General features: G+C 43.1%; 1 protein-coding gene across 2 annotated transcripts in view; it reads right to left on the reverse strand.

Annotated features, from left to right (window-relative positions):
* The window catches only part of TAFA1 (TAFA chemokine like family member 1), a 205,826-nt gene extending 204,699 nt beyond the window's left edge, over nt 1-1,127 (reverse strand). The window contains exon 1 of one of the 2 annotated variants that reach the window (XM_053953749.1): nt 475-1,127. The gene's annotated coding sequence lies outside the window, so the exon portion shown is untranslated. The remainder of the gene's footprint in view (nt 1-474) is intronic. The other variant, XM_053953748.1, reaches the window with a different exon arrangement.
* Nucleotides 1,128-18,867: the final 17,740 nt, after the last annotated feature.

The raw sequence follows: 18,867 nt of genomic DNA on the forward strand, positions 1-18,867 counted from the left end.
CTTGTCATAATTGGTGCTCCTGTGCTTTTTATACCACAAGGCAAAGGGAAAGGTGAGCCTCACGCAGGGGAATTTCAGGTGTTCAGGTTATTTAAACTGAACTTTAAAAATCCCAGTCAAAGAGCCAAACTTCCACAACCTGCTAAATGCTCCTGTGTCTTTCCTCCAGCATCATGTTCTTCACACATGGACAGCAGACTTACTTTACCCACTCAAGCTTTATTATTAGTTTTTTTTTTAAATATAAAAACATCTCTCAAACATTCTCTATTTCAAACTACCTTTGTTCAAACCCAGCATTTCTTACAAACATTTCTTCATTCACTCGTTCGTCAGCAAACTGTCACACACACAATTTCACCCAGAGATCATCTTATCATTAATATAGAAACACAGCAGTGAATATTTTCCACTTATTATCTGATGAGTTCCAGATCTGCTTTCTGAATCTTAAACCCTGAGGAAGCTCCTTACCTGAGTAATCCAACCAAGAGCAGAGCACTCTAGTAGTGTTCATCGGAAAGATCTAATACTTTTTTAAATCCATCTGTACCACAATAAGGGATTTCTTTTATAGCTTCCCAATAATCTTCTTTATCAGGATTAAAAGTAGAAAAAAAAAATCTCTTTTTCGTTACAAATCCTGTTTCCAGAGTAAAGAAGACATCTGAGCTCTCAGACTGCCGTCAGAAAAGTGGCCAAGGTTTGAGGGGTGGAAACCTTCTCATTTTCACCTTTAGATCATTTCCTAGCATCCCCTTCTGCTTGACGAGCCCTTTGAAGTGATGGTGCGATGAGGTGCAGCGTGCAGGACACTGGAGGCCGAGCAGCAGCTCCCGAGCGCGGGCAGCGCGGCCGCGGCTCCGCACGGGCGGCACAAGGCGGCGGCTCCCGGGCGCTGGACCTGCCGGAGCCTATTTCAACACATCCCTGCTCGGGAGAGTATCACATGTGCCTTAAAGCGACACAGCCCTCGCTCGGCAGCCCCAGCCAGCGGCTGGAGTTGCATTTAAATAGCGGCAGCAGAGCCCGCACGGCGCAGGGGAGCGGCCGCTCCGGCTGCGGGAGGCAAGTGGGGATGGGCAGGAGCGAGCGCGGCCACGGAGGCACCTGGGGACGGGCTGGTTCCGCCGGCACAGCCTTTATTCCCCAGCCTTCTTCTGGCACTTGTTCACCAGAGCAGTGCGGGGCTTAAGGGAGTCGCTTCCCTTGCACGGAGAGCAGCACATGCCTGGCAAGGGGAAGGGAGGTGCGGGGAAAGTGTAACGAGGCACACGGGAGAGCAGGAGACTCCTACGCGCTCCCAGGGGCTTTCCAGCACCTTGCCACAACTCCGAGTGGAAGCTTTCCTTCCAACTCCATTTCCGAGGCATGTCTGCAGACAATGGGGAAAGAGCTCTGATTTACTCCCAAATGCTAAAGCTCAGCTATGCCAGATTATTTATTGCAGTTATTTATTCCCCACATTTTAAGTGGCCATTTACAGGAATGGAGTGGTTTCCTCTCTCTCTTGTACCTTATGTAATTATTTTTTTTAAAGAGCCATTGTATAGACTTAGTACATACCATTCACTTGGTATTATAGCTCTTATGTCTGCCTACAAAAGAAAAAGGGCTTGGAGACAAAACAGAAACTTCCATTTTAAGAGCTCAGGATGTGTGCTACAACACAATGTGGGATTATTTCTTTTCCCCCTGGATAACCTGTGGTAGAAGAGTGTGCCACCTTCACTGCTCACCAGCACAAAACACCAAATAATAATAAATAATAACAGCACTAAGTACCCTTACACTCAAGTCCCTCCACCTCAGCACCTGAGGACATCTGTCTGATGGAGACTCTCACTGAGAGGTGCAATGAGTTTACCTGACAGATCACATGCTCCTTTGGAGCTGCTGTATTTTATTGGGTAACACACACCAAGCATTTGGCCCTGCAGACCAACAGAGATGTGACACTGGTCTCTGCCACAATGCTCAGAACAGTTCTAACACAGTGAAGCAACTGGTGGCAGGGTGTGACAAAGTGACACAGGAGATCACTGGCTATGGACCCTCCCATCAGGTCCCTGAGCAGAGATGGGGACAAGAGGGTGGCTTAGGCCAAGCCTCACTGACCAGAGATGTTTTCAAGAGGTTAGCATTTTCTTTTCAGAAGCTTTGTTTGAAATCACGTGGAACAAGTATGGTTGGAGATATAATGATATGTTTAATAAGGGCTTTCTTGTTTTCCTGAAGAATTTCCTTAGACACTGAAAGACAGCAAAGAACTGAGGTAGTTATTACTTTCTGGCCTCAGAAGGGTCTAGAAGGCTCAAAAAATCAGATGAGAGGCAACAAAATACCATGAAGTACTGATGAACAAGGCACTTGGGATCAGGCACAGCCCAGAGCAGGAGTCAGCAGGAGGAGGCTGTTGGGGTTGGCTGCTAAAGCCACAGGGAGGCTCGAGGAATTCAATCCCATGGGAATACAGGGAGATTTCTGCTGCTCCTGTGAGGGGATGGGAATTTAATTGAAAAGAAACACCTATTTAGGATACATCCCTTTTAGGACTTTGTGGGAAAGATGCAAGTGAACGGGTACAGAGTGGGGAGGTTTTAAGGAAGATGAAGGATAAATGTCTCAAACAAATATATTCTTCTAAGAAACTCAAAATCCTTGTGGCCAGCAGGAAGAATCAGACAAATTGTGACCACACACCTTGGCGGAATAGGCAGAGACAGATTTATGCAAGGTACAGATTTATGTAAGGTACAGCAGAACTGTCACTCTGCCAAGCACTGCTAACTCCCAGCTCCATGAGGCTAATGCCACCATAACCCCTGACAGATGCTGCTATTGCTCAGGACAAGCTCTGCAGAAACAGGGGACATGTTGCTTCTGCAGGGTAGGGGGCAGATCAGAGGGACAGAGAGAATATTAAACAGGCTGTGCTTGCAGCCTCTCCCTGCCCTGGCTCCCAGCATCAGACAGGAGCACAGGAGTCCTTGGCAAATCTTGCAGAAGCATCCTCACACCTGCTTTGAAGTCTTTGCTGCCAATTTTAACTTTCAGTGGACCAACAAGACATTAAACATTTTCCTCTTGCCCTCTTTGCTAAGCACAGTGTCATAGTCACCTCATGGTTTGGGGCTTTACTTCAGCCTCCTCCCCTGGCTCTGACAGGGAGGGGATGATGCTTTACAAGCACCTCTGGGCCCATGTTGATTGTGGGGCTACTGACACTGACACGCTGGGAAGAGAAAATAAGAAGGGGAAAAAACCCACAAGTGAGCAGTCTGCACATTTCAAAATGTTTTCTCATGAAAAGGGAAGGCTGAAAGTAATTTGTCTCTAGACAAAAGAGAAATGGGACTAAAGGGGGTGTCCTGTGGAATGGCAACTCCTGGCAGTGCTGGGACATGAGGAATCCATGCCCTGCAGAGGGGCAGAGCACCCTTTGAGTTACGTGGTCTGTGTCTGACTGCTGGGAGGTGAAGTATCAGGAGGAGCTCTTTCCACTCCCACTCAGACACCTGATGGGACCAGAGGAGAGGACAGAGACCAGCACCTGAGCTATCCCAGCTGGAGAGCATGGAAACTGCTTATTCACAGCTCTGACTGAAAGTCTCTACGGGGCTGCTGGCACAGACCATTACACTGGATGATATTTCCAAGGTGAAGGTAGGTTGCAAGGGGTCAGCAGCAATCCAGCTGTCTTTGAGAATCTGCCCCACACCCAGGGCTGCATGCACCAGGAGAACAGCGTTTCCCTCCTGCTTCCACCATTCATCTAGAGATGCCAAGTGAATGACAAAAATAGGCAAATAAAAATAAATGCTCTTCCCTGCCTGGACCTCTATTTATCACAATTTTCTGGGCACGCAGAAAAGGACAGCATGTGCAACTCAGGCAGGCTCATGCAGACAGCAGATTGGTGCTTGCACCCAAACAGGGGCTTCTGGCCTCTGCTTTCTGCATTCTGCCTCCTCTGCCTCCCTCTCCTCCTCCCCCACAGTTGCCTTTTCCCAATGAAGAGGTTTAACACGACACATCCAGGCTCATATTTCACAGGGTCTGGAGAAGGCTCACCACCTTGGAAATGCAAAGCTCCTCAGTTCCAGTGTTCCTGGGACAACGAAGCTTTGCTTTTCACAGATTGCGTTCTCCACCCCTCCCAGCTGCTTCCACCCACCCTACAAAGCTCCTTCCCAAATCCCAGACTCCCCCCTGGCTGCTGCCTGGGCAACAGGCACTGCACACTGCAGCTCCTGCCTACCTCAGTGTTCCTACCCAGGTGAGCCAAGTGTAGTCTCACAGCAAGTTTTACCTCAGCTCCAGCAAAAGCCAGATTTCTGACACTCACCCTCGGTTCACAATATCTGTGGAAGCTTTTTCAAAAATCTGGCAGAGCAGTTTTGCTTGGCCCCCTCACCTCCCCACAGAGTTTTTCCTCCACTGGGAACCATCCCACATGGATAACCAGCAGCTGAGCATGTGAAGATTGAGCTGCCTACATGTGACTGCATGAACAGCAATGCTGTGAAGCCCAGAGTAAAAACCAGCCAAGAAATCCTTATCCATGGTCCTGAACCTCCCTCTATTTCTTGCTCTTGGTTTCTTTCCTTTCCCCTCTTGGAACAGGGAACACAAAGAGGATTCCTTTGGTACGGGGAGAGCACAGGTTTACCAGCTCCCTGGCCACAGCTTGGCCCGAACAAACACTCACAACCCACATTCAATGCATCAGCACAGCAATATTTGATGCTCTGTGTGCACATCCCCTCTGCTCAGCCAGGTGCTCCACTCCATGTCTAGAACTTTTAATAGATACATCCCCAGGAAAACCTTCCTCTTCCTGAGACTTCCTTTTCTCAGTCCTCACCACTTGTCTCCCTCTCTTGCAGGACATCTAATCCAACCTCAGTGACCAAACTGAATCTATTTCCTTTCTTGCCCTTCCTATGTCTTCACTGACAGCATGAAATCCTTCTGTCTGCACTGTAAGGTTTTCTTTCCTACAGCTTTTTCCTGTGACAAGAGAAGATGCAGTATTTTTCCTGGAGGCAAACAAGAAAAGCTTAGCTAGAAAGACACAGCATTTTTTCATGAAATGAGTAAACACCAAGGACTTGTCTGGCTGTGACCACAGGCTCCACTGACCAACACAAAGACCACACACACCAGGAGCCTGAAAGATCAGAGCTGAACAACATGTGCAGGGAAGCCACTTGCCACGGGATCATCCCAGGGGCTGGTGCAGACAGTTACTGTCCCACCTCAAGTGCAGGATGTTGGGAGATGTGCTGTGTTTCCAGCACAGGTGCAGACATGTGGATATGGAGGATCAGCCAAGGCAGCAGCACAGCTGCTCAGAGGAGATGCTCCACCTGCTGCTCTTGGCCCCTTTCCACCCTCTTATCTCATGGCACATCACTGCTCTGCCTCTCCCACACCAAACTTGCTTGGCAGAAGCAGCAGTTTTGTCAACCGTCCTCAAGAATACAGGGAAGATCCAAGCAGGAAGATGACATAACCACAGGGGAAAAATAAACCAACCAAAAAAACCCCAACCAAACAAAACCTCACAACAACCACATGAGCACAATAAGTAGTTTGCACTGGAAAACAACAATTAAATAACAAGTTTGAATGTTGACAAAAGCAGGGAGAAGTGAAAACAGAACACAAAAGGAAGGATTCTCACAGTTGCTCCTCCCAGCCTACCTTAAACGTGTGGCTACTCCTTTTCAAGGGGATGTCTGGTCCTCACAATTACTGTGTTTGGGAGACAAGGATTCTGCTTTTTACAGTTTTCCAAAGTCTAAGAGGGGAGAGAAAGAAAAAAGAACACATCTATATTTGTCAGGGAAGTTTATATCACAAAAGTTTGTGTCCTAGTTATTTTTAAAGTATGTAGGACAACGCGCACAAAAAGTCTCAACCCTTATCTAGAACTTGCCATTAGCTGACAAGATCAGCACTTGCTGAGGATTAACAAGATGAATTCTCTGTGCAGTACATTATCATCATGAAAAAAAATTAATAGCATTCAATACATTTAAAATACAACCAGCAAAACGTGACTGTGCTCAGGGTATCATGGCAGGTAAACATAACCATCATGTAATGAAGATGAGTTGTCCATTTAGTTTCAGTTCAGAGATACCAAAAAGCAAAGAAATCTAAGTTAAAACAGCCCATGAACTGATAGCAGTTCATGGCTTCTTGTGATACTCTTATTCTTTATGTATAGCTGGAGAGATCATCCTGATCTGAAAATCCAGAATCTTTTAATGGATTCCCAAATTCATCCCAGCACAAACTCAGCACCTCCAGCTGATTCTTAAAAGAGCCAGGTTGAACCCATTACATAAAATGTTAATGGAATATTCCCAGTTTGAAAACAAACTATTATTTTTGTCAGACTGCAGCTGCTTTTCCAGACCAGATAAAACCTCATAACAGGCAAGATCCCCCTACTGTGGGCAAATCATGGGTCAGAGGCTGCATGGACTGAAAATTAGTGTATCTATAGCCAGAGGGGACATTTGGCATTTGATCTATCGCTTTCATTATGTTAATTATCAGTCCTCAAACACAGGTTTAGCATCTACTTTTGCTGCTGAAAAGTCAGCTTTTATATGAAGGTGCAGGTGTTTTTAATATTTACAACATAAATAAAATAAATCCAAGAAAAGCAAAGGCATTCAGAAACTTTGGGAAGCAAATTCCCTATGGTGAGCTCAGATATGGTCACTGGGTTATATTCACTCCCTCTACACTTATGTTCCTAAATTTCAGTTAAACTTAATAAAAAAAATATGTCTCCATTATTATTTCAGCAGCTTTAGGAGCAGGGTTAAACTAGATGGTCTTCAGAGGCCCCTTCCAACCCCAGCCATTCTATGATTCTATCATTATCCTGAAGTAATAAAAAAAAAGGAGGCTTCAACAGCAGTTAAAAAAAGCCTTCTCTGTCAAATTTGAGATACTTCAGACATCAGCATAGAAACAAGGCTATCTAGGAAACAAATTCCCCCTAAAACATTGCAGCAAGCCAGCCCCAGACTGATAGCCCCTCTCTCTCCTCCTGGCAGGCTCCTCCAGCCCAGCCAGCCTTCCACCTTCTCCTGGCACAGGGACAACTGCAGGAAACGCTGCCAAATCCATACAAAAAGTTCTTACACAGACCAGAGCTCAAAAATACATCAACCTTTTTCCAGTCCCATCAGAAGTAAAAATTCCCCCAACAAACCATGAAAGCTCAAAGCCCAAACCATGAACACAACCAGGAAAGCACTCCACAACCCGCAAAATTCTACTTCCCAAAGACTCACCTTAAAAAACCAAACAAATACCCAAAAACCAGGTCTGAAGTCAGAGGCAGGTTTAGTTCTTGTTTCTGTTTGCCTCTACCTTAGACTACCTTTTCTTTTTTTTTTTTCCCCTAAGTCCTTTTGGCTGCTTCCCCAGCTTCACAAGCAAAAAATCCCACCGCCTTCCTCTTCCTCTTAGTGTCTTTCTCCCCTACAGAGAACTTTTGTAAACTCCACCTGGACACAGGGAAGAGCTGGCTTGAAGGCTCAAAGCACCATCAGGTGCAAGGGTTATTTTGGTTAGAACAAATCCCAGTGCTCAGGTACACCCAGGCTGCTGTGGGGAAGGTGCCAGGGTGGATCTGCAGGGTGGGTCTGTGCCAGGAGCTCTGCTGGGAGCTCAGGGCCTCTCCTGGTTCTGAAATGTTTCAGACACCCAGGTCTGCCCCAGTGCCCATCCAAAGCACATCCTGGCACAGCCCAGCACCTCTTTTGCAAAAGGAAGCTTTGGCTGGTGCCAAAGGAAAATGCAAGAGGCCAGATCAGCTCTGCAGTGTTGCACTTTGGGTCTTTTAAGTCCAGGTGCTGCCCTGAAAATAGCACTTTAAAGTTTTCTAACTCTGCCTTGGCCTCAGCTGCAGAGCAAATTTCAGCTCTTACATTGCACCAGGGGACTGACCAAAGAGCTGATTTGCAAACCCGTGTATTTGCTTCCACTTTATCATAAATACAGATAGTGGTGGGGAAAGAAAAACATTAACACATTGAGAGGTTTCTGTGCTACTGGTCCCCTGCAGTGTGGACTCTTATAATGGAATCACTCTGTGATATTAAATTATATTTCAGTTTATTACTTCTAAAATGGCCTGGACTGTGCAGGAGCACGGTGTGGCTTCCACACACCTATTTTAGCATGCTTGGACATCCCCAGACTAGAGATGCTACATGAAGAAATGTAGTTATAGATGAAATGCACTGCTGTGCAATACTATAGCCTAGGGTTTGTAGGAAAATCCTTGAAAAGATAAAGCAGTCAGACAGCAACAATTTTTGCCTTCAGTTATGTTCATGAAAAAACCCACCCCAACCAACCAAAATAAATATCATAAAGCAACAAAGAAGACACCCTTAAAGAGGGTGGAAGTGAGTTTGGGGAAAAGATCTCCCACTGGAACAAAGAAAAGTGAGAATTATCATGAATATGTGGCATACAGCAGCTAATATTCCCTGATGCCATTGCTTAAACAATTAGGATTTAATTCCTTGTCACACCTATGGGCTTGTCATTATTTAAGAAAACCACTCTAAGGATTCTCTGCCACACCTCTTCTCCCTGATTGCTGGACCAGGCAGGGAGCTGCAGCCAGAGCCCAGAGTGCTGTGCTGGTGCTGGAAATGGTGATTTTCTGAGTAGGGAATTAGTGCATGAAATGAGCAGGATAAAAAAAAAATCATATAGTGTTCTGTCTTTGCTTCAAAACAGGTTGGTTGATTGACAGCAAACCCTATATAATAGTTCCTTCCAGGCAGATGGCAAGATCATGATTTGCTCTTCAGTCACAATTTTCTGCTGCCTCTCACAACCCAACCCATCTCCACAATCTACCAATAAAGAGGGGCCTGAGCTGCTTTATATGTGTTTTACAAGGCTCACATCAAAGCTTAGGGATTAATATTGTGACTAGTTATCATATTCCATTTTGTAAAAATTTGCCTCGAATTTGCCTCCAACATCTCCTGGCTGATCCTCTGCAGATAATAGCTGCAGAAATCCACACAAAAGCAACTGGTAAATTCCTGAGCCACCCCTGACAGACAATACTCTTCAAAAGGCTTGCGTAGGTGGTGAAAATCTTGCCATACATCTCGAGCTCTCTCAGCACATATTGTTTTTAGGCTGCCATCTGCTAATGCACAGTCCCACCCTAAGAGAGATGCAGCAGTGAATGCTCCAGTCTCCAGGCTGTTCTGATTTCAGATTTTTATTTCTTCCAATTCTCAACCCTCAGACCCTGTCATTCTTAACCCTGAGTGTAGCTGCAAAGTTCAACAGACCTGCTCACACCACTGCTAACTTTCAGTGCTAAAGAGCATTTATTGAGCACTGCTTTAATGAAGCAAAGCAATGCTTCAGACAATGTGTCCCTGCAAGCAGATTCATTAGAGAGGTGCTGGGACCATCAGGAACTCTGGATATACTCCTTTTCCATGCATGTGTGTTAAAAGGATGTGTATTAAGTTGGTGGCAAGGGAAGAAGACAGCTCCTAAAGGCACAAAATGGGCAACATCTTGAACAAAGCAAGCCATGCCCATCACAGTGCAGAATGTCAGGATCAAATTATCCCAGTAAATAAGGAATGATGAACATTACACTTGATTGATTTTCTTCTTCACTGGAATTGTCAGCAGTATTCTTTTTCTTACTGCTGATTCTGCTTCACTACCAAGCACATTAGCAAAATTTATAAGACTATATTTAATTTTTTTTTTCTTGTTAGAAAACAAATTTATAATAGCTAATTTACATTAAGTTTCCTATGCAGAATCCATCACTAAAATACATTGGAAACTACAAATTTAATGCTAGGAAACTGAAAAGTATATTATCACTTGCCAACTGAAATCTATCTGTTTTGATCCTTTTTTTATATTCCTCTTCTCCCACACATCCCTTCTACTACCCCACCTTCATCTCAGGTTTTCAAAGATTTTATTGTCATTTAGTCCTGAATAAAATCCAAGAATCCACTGCAGGCTCTGTACATAAAATTGTGGTTCATGTCACACCCTGACTTCTGTGTACCAAGCAGGGAGGTTGGAATGAAGAATCACACACAATACATTAGAATTCCTTCTAGTATTTCTTGAAAAGAAAAAGGTGAATAAAGGAGGGCCAAGAAAACAAAATAAGGATGGGAAAATGAAACTATGAAGGGCTGTGTGTTTAAAGGAGGTACAACTGGTAGTTTTGCTTTCTTTCCCAGCTTGTACAGCAATCCTCTCTTTCATTCCCTAAATGCTACAAAAATGGTTTGATAGACTGAAGTTATGTTTTCCTTGATTTCAGTAATCAAGGCAAGTCAGGACAATCTTTGCCATTGAAAATAGAATTCTTTTTACATCTAAGCAACAGTAGTAGTTTTTGTTTCGTCTACCTCTGCTCCAGCAGAAGATTGCAACTGCCTTTTTGCAAGCTTTTGGTTGCTAGAGATATAAGCACTCTCTTCAGAGCATGGCAGATGAATTCTCCTGCAATGAAATAGAATACCTTTCAGAGAGCTTGAAAGCAACTAATATGCTGAAAAATTGGCTTAATGTTGCATAAATAAAGATATTTATGCAACCTGGAATGCAACTGAACCACAAGCAGAAGGCTAGGCCCTACTTATGATACCAAATCCTTCTTTTGCCAGTTTGCACAGATCTTTAATGGACATGGGGTCATTTGCTGCCTTTCTGAACCTCCCCTGATACAGTAATCACTGTTAAATTTTAAATATGAATCATTTTCCAGACAATATCCAGTTGGCTCCTCCTTCCATTTTCCCACAGGGGGCTGAAAAGATGTTAAACTGTTCTCTTCACAATTAAATTCATGAAACACTTAAATTCTATGGCAGTCAGACACCAAGGAACAGGAAAATCATTTCATCTCATAATGTTTTAGAGCCCCTAGGCAAATGTAAACACTGTATGTGATAGAGGAAGGATTTATTGCTGCTGCTGAACAGAAATTCTGCAGATTTATTTGTACATCCAGTAGATTTTTGCAGATAATTTATTTATTACAGAATGTTGGTAAAATGATTATTTAGGAAGTTTGAACATACCAGACTCATTTGTGTGGAGATGCATTTTAAACAAAAAGATACAGAACCAAATCAATGTATATTGAACACTGGCCTGTGAACAGTGAATCATTGCTGCACTCACTCTGCCAGAGCATAAAAGAGTTTGAGGTCTCACATATCCCAAGTTCTGGAAGCCAAGAGACATTTGGTAAGTGACCACTGCAAGTGGTGCTGGAGACACATTAAACTTAGGCAGGGAAATATCAAAGTCGCTCTTACAGTCTTGTAAATATTTTACCCAAGAATAGTTTCCTTAATTTTGCTGAGAAAAAACATCAATAAACTCTGCTTCCAAATGTTGTTTTAACTATTCATTTTTATGTATCTCAGAGCGCCAAAGGACATCAGTCTGAGCCAGTACATCTCTGTTAGGATATCAAATTCATAGAAACATTGGTAAAGACAGGACTTTATGTCATGCCACTTCCTTTACAGTAAGCACTTGGCTCTACTGGAGCCTCCTCTGCCTCAGCGGTACGAGGGAGCCTTGGGAGCTGCTTGGGAAACTAAAGGAGGATAACTCCAGTATCATGGCAGAGGTTGAGACACGAGCTTCCAACAGCAGCCAGCAGTGGATTGTGCTTGTAGGAGTAGCTGAAACATAAACTTTAAGGGATTTAGAGATTTTAGAGGAGCTAAGATTTTAGTTAGAGATAAGCCTTACTAGAGTTAATTAAAATAAAAGGACTATAAGTAAGCCCTGATGAAGTTAAGAGTTAGTAATAATTTATTATTTACTAATAATTGATTGCTTGTCAACACAATGTTTAGTTAGCTGGGTTTATAATGGAGAATACAGAAACTGACAAATAGCTTTTAGGAACATGAGACAATTGTGGGCCTCCTCTGTTCTGAAACCAATTGAAGACAGGGAATGAGAGTTCTACCAAGGTTCATTTGTCATATTTGCATTGAAAAGGTAGAAAGGTCAGAATGAGGAAGACTTCATTTACTTCCTCATTTTGGGACCCCTCCCCATGAAAGGGACCACTGACCCATTTCAAGGAACAAACTACGCATGATTAATAGCTTTGGGAATGATTAGCATAGGAAGCGAGGAATGGGATGTACTAAATTATGAATATGTATTTGTGTTTTGGGTATTCAATTCTTGTGTGGATAAAAGGACTCTGTAATCATTGGAAAGGTGCAGTGTGTATTTGGGAGCTGTCCCACACGCTGCCCGGCGCCGCAATGAACATACACGTTCTAACTTTAAACTGTTAGAGAGTTTTTGTCCATCACAGTTGGACATCGGTACTAGATCCATATCCATATTTCTTTAATAAATCACAGCCACCCACACACTCATGTCTGTCCCTGTGGATATCCCAGCTCCAGCCATGGTTGGCCATCCTGGTCCTGCCCAACATGCTGACTCTCATTGAAATCTTTGGGAAGAAGCCACCTCCTCCTTCACAGCTCCATGCATGAGATCCAGCAGAGCTGGCTGAGCTCTGCCCACAGCCTGTGGCCATGCCCCAGCACGGCTGAAGAAGATCACTGAGAGCCTGAACCTGAGCATCCTGACACCTCATCACACATCTCTGCTGAAGGGTCCCTGCCTAGTACCAAGGAATTAAAAATACTTTTTTTTCTCTTCTTACTCTCTGTGCTTATTTAGTAGAACCAAGAGGAGACAGGAGACTTCTTTAAACAAAAGCATAATTTCTGAAATTCTCTTCAAAGATGCCACAGAAATCACCCTGGAGTATCTGTCAAGCTGGCATTCCCCAGAGAGTGCTTTAGCTCTTTGCTCTGGCTAACTTGAAGCGAGAACTTGAACCATATCTCAGATAACTGCTGTAGAGAATCAATTTTCAATTTCCTGCTGAACTTCAGATATATATTTAAATACTCAGTACTTCTGGCATCTGGAAAGAAACCAACAATAAAATCAAATGGTCAAGCTACTCATCCGATAAGGGGAAAATCTGCAATGAATCAAACCAATGAGATCCTCAGACAGGGGCCTGGAGAGGAAATTTTCTCAGGATCAGTGCAAAATCAGTGCCACCATCTTAAAGACTTTTTAACAAAAAATCCCCAGTTACTCAATGGCAAATTTGTCTAAACCAGAATATTTCTGTAGAATTCACAGTTCATTTTAAAGCAGTCTAATTTTTCGTGGAGGGGAAAAAATAGATGAAGTTCACTGTGAGGTTGAAATCAGTAACTTAATTAGAAACAAGGTTTAGCAAAAAAAGGAGAACCTCTGTTCTCAACAGAGACACTGGAGGAATACTGAACTTCCTGAAGGCAATGAGTGTTTTGTCACTTTTGTCCACGACCAGACTTTTATCCTGATCACAATCTCTACACCTCAGTGTATGCTGTGATTAGGATATGGGTCTCTCAGTTCAGCACTCTGCAGCTTTGCCTTTACTTTTCTCAATCTTCAATGTCCTTAATAATAAGTAAATAAGTTAATACAACAGCCCCCAAAGAAAATTCATGCTTTAAACAAGGCCATTGGAAATATTAATATAAAAAGCCCTAGAGCACTTTTGGCTGAGGTTTTATTTGAACAAAATTTTAACAAATAGACAAATGTTTCCCAAGAACATTAAAGTGTTATCGAGTGGGAAACAATGTTCCCTGGCTCAGCTTCCAGACAGACCAGCAAATGAATCTTTTTGCATTTGGAAGGCAAAATGTTAACTATGATCATGGAAAATCACAGTTGTGAAGATGTATTAAACTGAATTACACAAACTAGGAAGGGAGATAGCAAAAAAACTCCCAGCACCTATAACTGTCCTGCAGTTTTGCAGGGTCTTGCTGGTTTAAGGGAATCAGAACAATAAAATGCCTCCCCACCCTTTACCAGTTGTTGTAAGGCTGTTTCTGTGGGTACCTTATGGTAAGAAGGAACAAATACTTTTCTCTACAAAGCTCTGAAGGTAGGAACTTGTAAAACACTTCTTTGAAGTCAGAGTGATTGCAAACTGAAGAGGGAAAGCCATGCAAACAGTACTAAACCAGTGTCTCCAGGGGGGTTTATTTCCAGCTCCACTGCTCCCTCAGTTTGTCCAGACAGCTGATGTGCTGAGAGCCTTCTCCAGTCTGCAACCAGCACCTTGCAAACAGGAAGAAGAGGGAAATGACAGCAAGGTCTCAAGAATAAGCTTATCTTGATGCCCCTCTTTGGGAGGAAATCAGCGAACAAAATAATAAGTGTAATAGGCAGGCTGGTGACAACTGCAGAATTTCTTGGGTTTCAGAGGTGTGAGAACAGAATTGGGAAAAATTAATTGGGTTCCAATTCTAGCCTCACTCTGAAAATGCACGAGCAACTATGGGCAAAAATGCCAATATTACTAATAGTAATTGTAATAATAAATATGACAGGAATTGCCTGAAAAATATTAATTTGCGGGTTAGGGCTTTTCAAAACTCCTATTCTGAGAGACGCTCAGAGGCTGCTTCTTGCAGAACGACAGAACATCCATTTTAGAAGCATTTAGATGCAACCTCCTGAGTGGTACGGAAGCCTAGCAAGGCTCCATCTTGCTGTGGATCTGAGGGGAGGGTGAGCTGTGTCCAAGGAAAAGCAAGGTCTGTGCTGTAATTCCTTCCCTCCAGCTCTGTGTACCTGCCCGTTGCTCCCCCTGACACTTCAGATGGTGTCGGTGCAAATACAAGGAAAGGAGTGAGATAAAAAGGAGGATGCCCACCAGTGCTACAGCTCAGCTCAGCTTAGTCCCTGCCCCTGGCAGGGGGGTTGGAACAAAATGATGTTTAAGGCTCCTTCCAATCCAAGCTATTCTATGATTCAGTGATCGCTGAATCTTGAAATACAGTCTGTATGTTTTGCACAGAAGGGTCTTGGAAAGCTGTGCTCTAATTCGACTCTCATGGAAATCAATAGTAAATTTCTCATTGTTTCAAAGAGCTAGATCTATACCAGTGGTTTTCAAAATGCCCCCCTGCTGTTGCAGTGCCCTCACCTGCCTTGAAAAGTGTGTGTCATACACCTGAGTCAAAAATGTCCTTGTTCAGTGAGGAGTGACAGCAGTGACAAAGGAGCAATCTCTTTGCTGGCCACCAGCTGAACATGGCAGTGGGTGGACTCAGCTGCCTCTTCATGGGGAGAAGTGCCCAGTCTGTGTAGCATAGCATGAACTACTGTAAGTGGGTGGCAAAATATCCCCCCAGCAAAGACCTTTCTTCTGGTGCATTAGTTCCACAGGTACTGGTGGCACATCAGGATTTGATGTAGTTAAGAGAAGAAATCTAACTCAAAGTCATTTGGCTCTAAGGGCAATTTAACCATCCTGGTATTGCTGAGTGATTATGTGTATTTGAAAGAGGGAAAAGCAAATACCCAAAGGCTTCTTGTTGACGGCGTTGCAGTTTCATCAGTGTCTCTGTGGCAGAATGGGGTGCTGATAACACAGGAGATAAGGCAGGTGCTAGTGCTATCAGCACCTGAGGAGCAAGAACCGATCTGCTTCGTATTTACCAAACCTACCCAGCACTCATATTGTGTTTGCCTAATGATTAAATGGAACGACTTTCTTTTAATCAGGATGTCAGCTTGAGCAGCATAATGCAATTAGTCAGGGGTGAACACAGGATTCTGAGCCAAAAGGGGCATTTCATCACAACTTGTGAAATCTGTGACTTTGCTATTTCCTCAGCGGGCCACTGTGGGATGCTGGGTTCCTTGCTCAAACACAATATATCCAAAATCAAAGCAAATGCCCAGTTCCTGTAATCTATTGTAGCTACTCTCTTAGCCTGCAAGTTCATCCAAGTCTCAGACAAGGATTTTTTTTTCCCTTAAGATACATGTATTAATAATTTGTTCATGTGACATGGATGACATCTAACAGTTTATCCCAGTTATCATTAATAACTGTTAATGACTGCTATTACAATGAAGCTGCATCAGCTCATAGCCTCACTTGCATTCATCTCATTTTTCATTTAATTAAGAAATTCAGAATGCCTCTCTTACAGCTGAGCTCTTTTACTTAAAAGGGCAGGGATCTGTGCATTTGATTGCTTTTTGAAATGTGGTAGATTACACTATTTAGCTACTGTTATTGAGGTGTGGAATATATTATGTGTTTCCTTAATCCTCAAATACAAGTTATTGTCATTCCCAGGGAAGCTACAGCATATGGAAGTTTTAGAAGCAAACAAATCCAAATTGAATGAACTCATGTTTTTTCAAAGCTGAGAAGATTTAACAAATTCTTGTAGACACTAATGAGTATTACTGGGCTTATAGAAGGTCATGGAAAATTAGACTGGCTTTTTAAGCCATTATTATAGATTTTCTCATTGTTGCATGCTAAGCTCTCTACTGTTAATACAGCTTGCTCTTGCTTTCGGCCATTGGACGAGGTCTGAACTTCAATGGCATGGCTATCTCTTCATACTCTGTTTCTTTAGTAACCATATATTTTCCTCAACTTTAAGGATTTGGCAGGATTTAATTTCTAACTTTAACTTACTGGCTTCTTCCAGAAATTTGCCTTGTATCTATTCTGCAAGCAAAATTGTCGTGCAACATACAGTGTTTATTTACCTCATTTCTCATCCGTACTTGGTGGAATGTTGTAAAAAACATCTGTAATGAGAAAAACATCAGTTTCTTGAAGATACAATGCTGAGTTTGGGCCTGATGAAGTACCAGAGGAGTCAGTTGTTATCAGTGTGGCAATCCGCATGTAGAGTCAGCACACGTCTTCCATTCATCAAGGCTACCATCCTGTATTTCAGCACAGTACAATGGAACTGCCAGTACCCACAACTTGCTCAAGGGTGAGGAGCTGAGCTGTGGAGGACACGTTTCACCCACTGCAGTTTCTTGACATTAGAGGGCTCCATATTCCACAGAGTATGGCAAAAGCAAATCTCATTTTGAGGTCAATAGAGATGACATTGGAAAGAGAATTACCAGCTCCTCTTAGAGCTGAGGTTTGATGGTGCTGCAAATTCAGCTTCTGAAGTTTCTTAGGTCAAAAGCTAAAAATTTCTGGGTTATATTTTGGAAAAACTGATGAACTAGAAGATCTCTTCTGTTTCCTTTTGTTCCCAGCAACGAGAAGAAAAGTGGAGCTGCCGTGGCCATGTCCAGTGGCTGTGGTGCCTCTAGGCAGAGGCTGCACAGGCACAGCTGCAGGGAGGTGCCACTCCCACGACACACAGCACGGAGGGCACAACAGGCAGCACGTCCTGCTCCCTGTCTTGCAGAAATCATCAGTCCCCTTCTCTTGTCCTGCTGAGGAAGAAGGCTGCATGACCACCACAGAATGTCCCAGAGCAGAGTTTGGTGGCCCTTCAGGAAGCTGCTATCCTTGTGTAGAGCTGGGCACAGCTCTAAAGAAGAAAATCTGCATTGTGAATGTAAGAGCTCTTCCTTGACATGGGTAAGGTAAAAAGGTAATCACTGTGGAACAGGAACAAATATTTGACTGCTGTTATCTCATCTTTATTGCTCAACCTATTAACAAAAAGAAATATTTTTAAAGTATTTTAAATGGCCACACTCCAGAAGAAGATTTTACATATAATGACTTAGCCTTGGGAAAGTGCAATTTGTCTTTGTTGCACTTCAAAGAGTCTAATCCTAAAGATATCTTCCTGAGGAATAAATATGCTCATGAGCTGAACTAACCCCCTTCTAAGGAAGACAGAGGAGCTTCTCCAAGTAGTACAATTCCAAGCCTGCAAAAGTGAACTAGCTTTTTATTGAGGCAACCATGTAGAGAGGGGCTTCATCCAAGCCATGTGCCCACACTCACACACAACCCCACCTGCCCTTCCTTCCTCACCACCAATATCCCGAACAAGTGGCTACTGCAGGGCCAAACAGGTTCTTTGACTTCTCAGAGACTACAAAAGAAATCAAAATTTTGGTGACCATTAAAACTCCCTTTTTCCTGTGCTCATACATGATTTTCAACAACTAAAGACTGATTGGTGTAGCTTTCCTAGTAAATATTGAAAGAGAGTTGGATTATTTTGGTAGGGAGGGTCAGATTTTAATGTTACAAACACTTTAGTTTCCAAAATTAAGCAGAGCTGGCCATAGAAAATATAATTCTGTTAATTTTTGGCTTTGTCCTGACACATGGACCATGTTTTACTCAAATAATTTGGTCACATATTTCTGAAAAATGTCAAATAATCATAACCACAAATAATCATTTTACTAGTCAACAACAAAGACAGTAGAAACGGGGGAAAAGTACTGTATAGCCACCAGTAAAGCATTGAAAATCTGAGTTTCTCTTTCAAAGTTACCGAGCTGGACACTCCAACTTCAGCACTTGCAAATTGTGCTAGCCCAAGATAGCAGGAAAATTCCCACTGTGAAAGGCAGCGTCTGCTTTTGAAGCAAATGTGTGAAATTTACACCAGCTGAAGATCCGGTACTTGTTGTTGAATTTATTGAGCTCCAACCAAATCCCACTGTAACCAATGGGGAAAAAAAAAGAAAGGAATAAGAAAAAAGAACTCCCTTCCCTTCAGCATCTCCCAGCCCAGGCTGGCTGTGTGAGGAACCCTCTGGGCCCTGTGCATGGCTATCAGCAGCTCTCAAAGCATGACCAGCTGATTATTCAAGGATACTGACTCATTCCTGGTTTAGTGAAAAATCCCAGAAGTAATATAAGTGGCATAGATTTGGTCACAAAAGTGCTGTGAAAAGCTTATAGATTTATATATCTGAAACTAAGTACCCTCTGAAAAATCTGGG

This window comes from Vidua chalybeata, chromosome 12 (genome assembly GCF_026979565.1).
Source record: "Vidua chalybeata isolate OUT-0048 chromosome 12, bVidCha1 merged haplotype, whole genome shotgun sequence".
Lineage (NCBI taxonomy): Eukaryota > Metazoa > Chordata > Aves > Passeriformes > Viduidae > Vidua > Vidua chalybeata.